This window comes from Lygodium microphyllum, chromosome 16 (assembly GCF_053477565.2).
Source record: "Lygodium microphyllum isolate KBCC chromosome 16, Lygodium_microphyllum_v1.1.10, whole genome shotgun sequence".
In the NCBI taxonomy this organism is placed as follows: Eukaryota; Viridiplantae; Streptophyta; class Polypodiopsida; order Schizaeales; family Lygodiaceae; genus Lygodium; species Lygodium microphyllum.
The window spans coordinates 148,251,466-148,258,965 of record NC_141150.1 but is presented as its reverse complement, the minus strand read 5'-3'; positions in this window follow the sequence as shown (position 1 = coordinate 148,258,965).

The window sequence follows — 7,500 nt, the reverse complement described above, 5'->3', positions numbered from 1 at the left end:
CGTGGCGGGGTGGTGTGGAGGGAGCGGGGTTTTTCGAGGTGGGGTGCGGGGGGGGGCGTCGTGGGGGGGTGCGCCGTGTCATGGGGGAGTGACGCGGGGTTGGGGTGGTCAAGCGGGGTTTTTGGAGGAGAGGTGGGGTGCTGTGGAGGGAGCGGGGTTTTTCGAGGTGGGGTGCGGGGGGGCGTCGTGGGGGGTGACGCGGGGTGGGGGTGGTCGAGCGGGGTTTTGGGAGGAGAGGTGGGGTGCTGTGGAGGGAGCGCGGTTTTTCGAGGTGGGGTGCGGGGGGGCGTCGTGGGGGGGTGCGGTGGGGTGGGGGGGTGCGCCGTGTCATGGGGGAGTGACGCGGGGTTGGGGTGGTCAAGCGGGGTTTTTGGAGGAGAGGTGGGGTGCTGTGGAGGGAGCGGGGTTTTTCGAGGTGGGGTGCGGGGGGGCGTCGTGGGGGGTGACGCGGGGTGGGGGTGGTCGAGCGGGGTTTTGGGAGGAGAGGTGGGGTGCTGTGGAGGGAGCGCGGTTTTTCGAGGTGGGGTGCGGGGGGGCGTCGTGGGGGGGTGCGGTGGGGTGGGGGGGTGCGCCGTGTCATGGGGGAGTGACGCGGGGTGGGGTGGGTCGAGCGGGGTTTTCGGAGGCGTGGTGGGGTGCTGTGGAGGGAGCGGGGTTTTTCGAGGGGGGGTGCGGGGGGGCGTCGTGGGGGGTGACGCGGGGTGGGGGTGGTCGAGCGGGGTTTTTGGAGGAGAGGTGGGGTGCTGTGGAGGGAGCGCGGTTTTTCGAGGTGGGGTGCGGGGGGGCGTCGTGGGGGGGTGCGGTGGGGTGGGGGGGTGCGCCGTGTCGTGGGGGGGAGACGCGGGGTGGGGTGGGTCGAGCGGGGTTTTCGGAGGCGTGGTGGTGTGGCGTGGAGGGAGCGGGGTTTTTCGAGGTGGGGTGCGGGGGGGGCGTCGTGGGGGGGTGCGGTGGGGTGGGGGGGTGCGCCGTGTCGTGGGGGGGTGACGCGGGGTGGGGTGGGTCGAGCGGGGTTTTTCGAGGTGGGGTGCGGGGGGGGGGGGGGGGGGGGGATATGCGCCGCGTCGTGGGGGGGTGCGCCGTGTCCTGGGGGAGTGACGCGGGGTTGGGTGGGTCGAGTGGGGTTTTTCGAGGTGGGGTGCGGGGGGGGGGGGGATATGCGCCGCGTCGTGGGGGGGTGCGGTGGGGTGTGGGGGGTGTGCCGTGTCGTGGGGGGCTGACGCGAGGTGGGGTGGGTGGAGCGGGGTTTTCGGAGGTGGGGTGTGGGGGGTGTGCCGTGTCGTGGGGGACTGACGCGAGGTGGGGTGGGTCGAGCGGGGTTTTCGGAGGCGTGGTGGGGTGGTATGGAGGGAGCGGGGTTTTTCGAGGTGGGGTGCGGGGCGGCGTCGATGGGGGGTGCGGTGGGGTGGGGGGTGCGCCATGTCGTGGGGGGGTGACGCGGGGTGGGGTGGGTCGAGCGGGGTTTTCGGAGGCATTTGTGGTGTGGCGTGGAGGGAGCGGGGTTTTTCGAGGTGGGGTGCGGGGGGGGGGGGGGCGTCGTGGGGGGTGCGGTGGGGTGGGGGGGTGTGCCGTGTCATGGGGGAGTGACGCGGGGTTGGGTGGGTCGAGCGGGGTTTTTCGACGTGGGGTGAGGGGGGGTGGGGGGGTGCGCCGTGTCGTGGGGGGGTGCGGTGGGGTGTGGGGGGTGTGCCGTGTCGTGGGGGGGCTCACGCGAGGTGGGGTGGGTCGAGCGTGGTTTTCGGAGGCGTGGTGGGGTGGTGTGGAGGGAGCGGGGTTTCTGGAGGTGGGGTGCGGGGGGCATCGTGGGGGGGTGCGGTGGGGTGGAGGGTGCGCCGTGTCGTGGGGGAGTGAGGCGGGGCACGGTGGGTCGAGCCTGGTTTTTGGAGGAGTGGTGGGGTGCTGTGGATGGAGCGGGGTTTTTCGAGGTGGGGTGGGGGGAAGGCGCCGCGTCGTAGGGGGGTGCGGTGGGGTGGGGTGGGGGGGTGTGCCGTGTCGTGGGGGGTGACGCGGGGTGTCGCGATGCCCCCTCCCCCCCACCATGCCCCGACATGACGCGACGCGCCCCCTCCCCAACATAACATGACAACCCCCCTCCCCCCCCCATGACATCCCCCCATCCCCCATGACACGACACGACGCGATGCGCCCCCCCCATGACGTCCCCCCCTCAAAAATTCGCCTCCCCCCTCAACACACACCACCCCCCCCCCTCCCCCCCCTCAAAAATTCGGCCCCCCCATGACATCCCCCCCAGCCCCCATGACACGATGCGACGCGACGCGCCCCGCCATGACACGACACGACACGACGCGCCCCCCCCTTCCCCCCTCAACACACACCACACCATGTCGCGACGTGCCGCGCCCCCCCCCCCCCATGACATCCCCACCCCAGCCCCCCCACCCACGACACGACATGATGCGACGCACCCCCCCCCCCCCCCCCCCCGATGACATGACACGATGCGACGCGCATCCCCCCCCTCCCCGCCCCCCCATGACACGACACGATGCGATGTGCCACCCTCCCCTTAACACACACACCCACCCAACGCAATGCCCCCCCCCCCCCCCCCCCCCCGCGCCCCATGGCCTGACACGACGCGACGTGCTCCCCTCCCCTTAACACACCCACCCACCCTCCATGACGCCCTCCATGACGCCACGTGGAGGGGGGGGGGGGAGGGGTGGTGTTTTGTGTGTTGAGGGGGGGTGGGGTGGTGTGTGTTGGGGGGGGGGGGGCGAATTTTTTGGGGGCAGGGGCGGGGGAGGGGTGGGGTGGTGTGTGTTGAGGGGGGGAGCGAAATTTGAAGGGGGGGAAGGGGAGGGGTGGAGTGGTGTGTGTTGAGGGGGGGGGGGGGGGATTCTTGAGGGGCGGAGAGGGGTGGTGTGGTGTGTGTTGAGGGGGGGGGGGGGAGGGGTGGTGTGGGGTGGTGTGTGTTGAGGGGGGGGCGGGGGTGGGGAGGGGTGGTATGGCGTGGTGTGTGTTGAAGGGGGGGGGCGAATTTTTGGGGGGGGGAAGGGGCGAAATTTGGACGGGGGGGCGAATTTTTTGGGGGGGGGGAGGGGTGGGGTGGTGTGTGTTGAGGGGAAGGCGAAATTTGGAGGGGGGGAAGGGGAGGGGTGGTGTGGTGTGGTGTGGTGTGTGTTGAGGGGGGTGGCCGAATTTTTTTGGGGGGGGGGGGGGGTGGGGTGGTGTGTGTTGGGGGGGGGGGGCGATTTTTTTGGGGGCGGGGGGGGGGGGGGGGGGGGGGGGGAGGGGTGGGGTGGTGTGTGTTGAGGGGGGGGCGGAATTTGGTGGGGGGGAAGGGGAGGGGTGGTGTGGTGTGTGTTGAGGGGGGGGGAGGGGTGGTGTGGTGTGTGTTGGGGGGGGGGGGGGGGTGGGGTGGTGTGTGTTGAGGGGGAAGGGGTGGGAAATTTTGGGGGGGGGGGGCGAATTTTGGAGGGGGGGGGGGAGCGGTGGTGTGGTGTGGTGTGTGTTGAGGGGGGGGGCGAATTTTTGGGGGGGGGAAGGGGCAAAATTTGGAGGGGGGGTGAATTTTTGGGGCGGGGGGGGAGGGGTGGGGTGGTGTGTGTTGAGGGGGGGGCGAAATTTCGAGGGGGGGAAGGGGAGGGGTGGTGTGGTGTGTGTTGGGGGGGGGGGGATTTTTGAGGGGGGGGGGGGAGGGGTGGTGTGGTGTGTGTTGAGGGGGGGGGGGGGGGGGCAAAATTTGGAGGGCGGGGGGGGAGGGGTGGTGTGGTGTGGTGTGTGTTGAGGGGGGAGGGGGGGGAGGGGTGGTGTGGTGTGGTGTGTGTTGAGGGGGGAGGGGATTTTTTAGGGGGGGGGGGGGGTGGGGTGGTGTGTGTTGAGGGGGGGGGGGGGGAATTTTTGGGGGGGGGGGGGGAGGGGTGGTGTGGTGTGGTGTGTATTGAGGGGGGGGGGGATTTTTGAGGGGGGGGGAGGGGTGGTGTGGTGTTTGTTGAGGGGGGGGTGGGGAGGTGTGTATTGAGGGGGAGGGGTGCGAATTTTTGGGGGGGGGGGGGGGGGGGGGCAAAATTTGGAGGGGGGGGGGGAGGGGAGGGGGGGGGCAAAATTTGGAGGGGGGGGGGGGAGGGGTGGTGTGTGTTGGGGGGGGGGGATTTTTGAGGGGGGGGGGGGAGGGGTGGTGTTTTGTGTGTTGAGGGGGGGGGGGGGGGGGATTTTTGAGGGGGGGGGAGGGGTGGTGTGGTGTGTGTTGAGGGGGGGGGGATGTGGTGGTGTGTGTTGGGGGGGGGGGGGGGGAAATTTTGGGGGGGGGGGGGGGGGAATTTTTGGGGGGGGGGAGGGGAGGTGTGGGGTGGTGTGTGTTGAGGGGGGTGAGGGGCGAATTTTGGAGGGGGGGGAGGGGTGGTGTGGTGTGGTGTGTGTTGAGGGGGGGGCCAATTTTTTGGGGGGGGGGGCAAAATTTGGAGGGGGGGGGGGAGGGGTGGTGTTTTGTGTGTTGAGGGGGGGGGGGGGGGGGAATTTTTGAGGGGGGGGGAGGGGTGGTGTGGTGTGTGTTGGGGGGGGGGGTGGGGTGGTGTGTGTTGAGGGGGGTGGGGGGGGGGGATGGGTGGTGTGGTGTGGTGTGTGTTGAGGGGGGGGTCGAATTTTTGGGGGGGAGAAGGGGCGAAATTTGGAGGGGGGGGGGGAGGGGTGGGGTGGTGTGTGTTGAGGGGGGGGCGAAATTTGGAGGGGGGGAAGGGGAGGGGTGGTGTGGTGTGGTGTGGTGTGTGTTGAGGGGGGGGGGGGAAGGGTGGGGAGGTGTGTATTGAGGGGGGGGGGGCGAATTTTTGGGGGGGGGGAGGGGTGGTGTGGTGTGGTGTGGTGTGTGTTGAGGGGGGTGGCCGAATTTTTTTGGGGGGGGGGGGGGGTGGAGTGGTGTGTGTTGGGGGGGGGGGGGGCGAATTTTTTGGGGGCGGGGGGGGGGGGGGAGGGGTGGGGTGGTGTGTGTTGAGGGGGGGGGAGGGGTGGTGTGGTGTGTGTTGGGGGGGGGGGGTGGGGTGGTGTGTGTTGAGGGGGGAGGGGTGGGAAATTTTTGGGGGGGGGGGGGGGCGAATTTTGGAGGGGGGGGGAGCGGTGGTGTGGTGTGGTGTGTGTTGAGGGGGGAGGCGAATTTTTGGGGGGGGGAAGGGGCAAAATTTGGAGGGGGGGCGAATTTTTGGGGCGGGGGGGCGAGGGGTGGGGTGGTGTGTGTTGAGGGGGGGGCGAAATTTCGAGGGGGGGAAGGGGAGGGGTGGTGTGGTGTGTGTTGAGGGGGGGGGGGAGGGGTGGTGTGGTGTGTGTTGAGGGGGGGGGTGGGGTGGTGTGTGTTGAAGGGGGGGGGGGGGGGGGCGAATTTTGGAGGGGGGGGGAGGGGTGGTGTGGTGTGGTGTGTGTTGAGAGGGGGGCCCAATTTTTTTTTGGGGGGGGGGGGGGGGGGCAAAATTTGGAGGGGGGGGGGGAGGGGTGGTGTGGTGTGGTGTGTGTTGAGGGGGGGGGGGGATTTTTGAGGGGGGGGGGGGAGGGGTGGTGTGGTGTGTGTTGAGGGGGGGGCGGGGAATTTTTGAGGGGGGGGGGAAGGGTTGTGTGGTGTGTGTTGGGGGGGGGGGGGTGGGGTGGTGTGTGTTGGGGGGGGGGCGAATTTTTTGGGGGCGGGGGGGGAGGGGTGGGGTGGTGTGTGTTGAGTGGGGGGCGAAATTTCGAGGGGGGGAAGGGGAGGGGTGGTGTGGTGTGTGTTGGGGGGGGGGGGATTTTTGAGGGGGGGGGGGAGGGGTGGTGTGGTGTGGTGTGTGTTGAGGGGGGGGGGGGGGGGCAAAATTTGGAGGGGGGGGGGGAGGGGTGGTGTGGTGTGGTGTGTGTTGAGGGGGGGGGGGGGAGGGGTGGTGTGGTGTGGTGTGTGTTGAGGGGGGAGGGGATTTTTGAGGGGGGGGGTGGGGTGGTGTGGTGTGTGTTGAGGGGGGGGCGGGGAATTTTTGAGGGGGGGGGTGGGGTGGTGTGTGTTGAGGGGGGGGGGGGAATTTTTGGGGGGGGGGGGAGGGGTGGTGTGGTGTGGTGTGTGTTGAGGGGGGGGGGGATTTTTGAGGGGGGGGGAGGGGTGGTGTGGTGTTTGTTGAGGGGGGGGGTGGGGAGGTGTGTATTGAGGGGGGGGGTGGGGAGGTGTGTATTGAGGGGGGGGGTGCGAATTTTTGGGGGGGGGGGGGGGGCAAAATTTGGAGGGGGGGGGGGGGAGGGGAGGGGGGGGGGCAAAATTTGGAGGGGGGGGGGGAGGGGAGGGGGGGGGGCAAAATTTGGAGGGGGGGGGGGGAGGGGTGGTGTCGTGTGGTGTGTGTTGGGGGGGGGGGATTTTTGAGGGGGGGGGGGGATTTTTGAGGGGGGGGGGGGAGGGGTGGTGTTTTGTGTGTTGAGGGGGGGGGGGGGGATTTTTGAGGGGGGGGGAGGGGTGGTGTGGTGTGTGTTGAGGGGGGGGGGATGTGGTGGTGTGTGTTGGGGGGGGGGGGGGGGGGGAATTTTTGGGGGGGGGGGGGGGGGGGGAATTTTTGGGGGGGGGAGGGGAGGTGTGGGGTGGTGTGTGTTGAGGGGGGTGAGGGGCGAATTTTGGAGGGGGGGGAGGGGTGGTGTGGTGTGGTGTGTGTTGAGGGGGGGGCCAATTTTTTGGGGGGGGGGCAAAATTTGGAGGGGGGGGGGAGGGGTGGTGTTTTGTGTGTTGAGGGGGGGGGGAATTTTTGAGGGGGGGGGAGGGGTGGTGTGGTGTGGTGTGTGTTGAGGGGGGGGGCGAATTTTTGGGGGGGAGAAGGGGCGAAATTTGGAGGGGGGGGGAGGGGTGGGGTGGGGTGTGTTGAGGGGGGGGCGAAATTTGGAGGGGGGGAAGGGGAGGGGTGGTGTGGTGTGGTGTGGTGTGGTGTGTGTTGAGGGGGGGGGGGGAAGGGTGGGGAGGTGTGTATTGAGGGGGGGGGGGGCGAATTTTTGGGGGGGGGGAGGGGTGGTGTGGTGTGGTGTGGTGTGTGTTGAGGGGGGTGGCCGAATTTTTTTGGGGGGGGGGGTGGAGTGGTGTGTGTTGGGGGGGGGGGGGGGGGCGAATTTTTTGGGGGCGGGGGGGGGGGGGGGGGGGGAGGGGTGGGGTGGTGTGTGTTGAGGGGGGGGGGAGGGGTGGTGTGGTGTGTGTTGGGGGGGGGGGGGGTGGGGTGGTGTGTGTTGAGGGGGGAGGGGTGGGAAATTTTTTGGGGGGGGGGGGCGAATTTTGGAGGGGGGGGAGCGGTGGTGTGGTGTGGTGTGTGTTGAGGGGGGAGGCGAATTTTTGGGGGGGGGAAGGGGCAAAATTTGGAGGGGGGGCGAATTTTTGGGGCGGGGGGGGGAGGGGTGGGGTGGTGTGTGTTGAGGGGGGGGCGAAATTTCGAGGGGGGGAAGGGGAGGGGTGGTGTGGTGTGTGTTGAGGGGGGGGGGGAGGGGTGGTGTGGTGTGTGTTGAGGGGGGGGGTGGGGTGGTGTGTGTTGAAGGGGGGGGGGGGCGAATTTTGGAGGGGGGGGG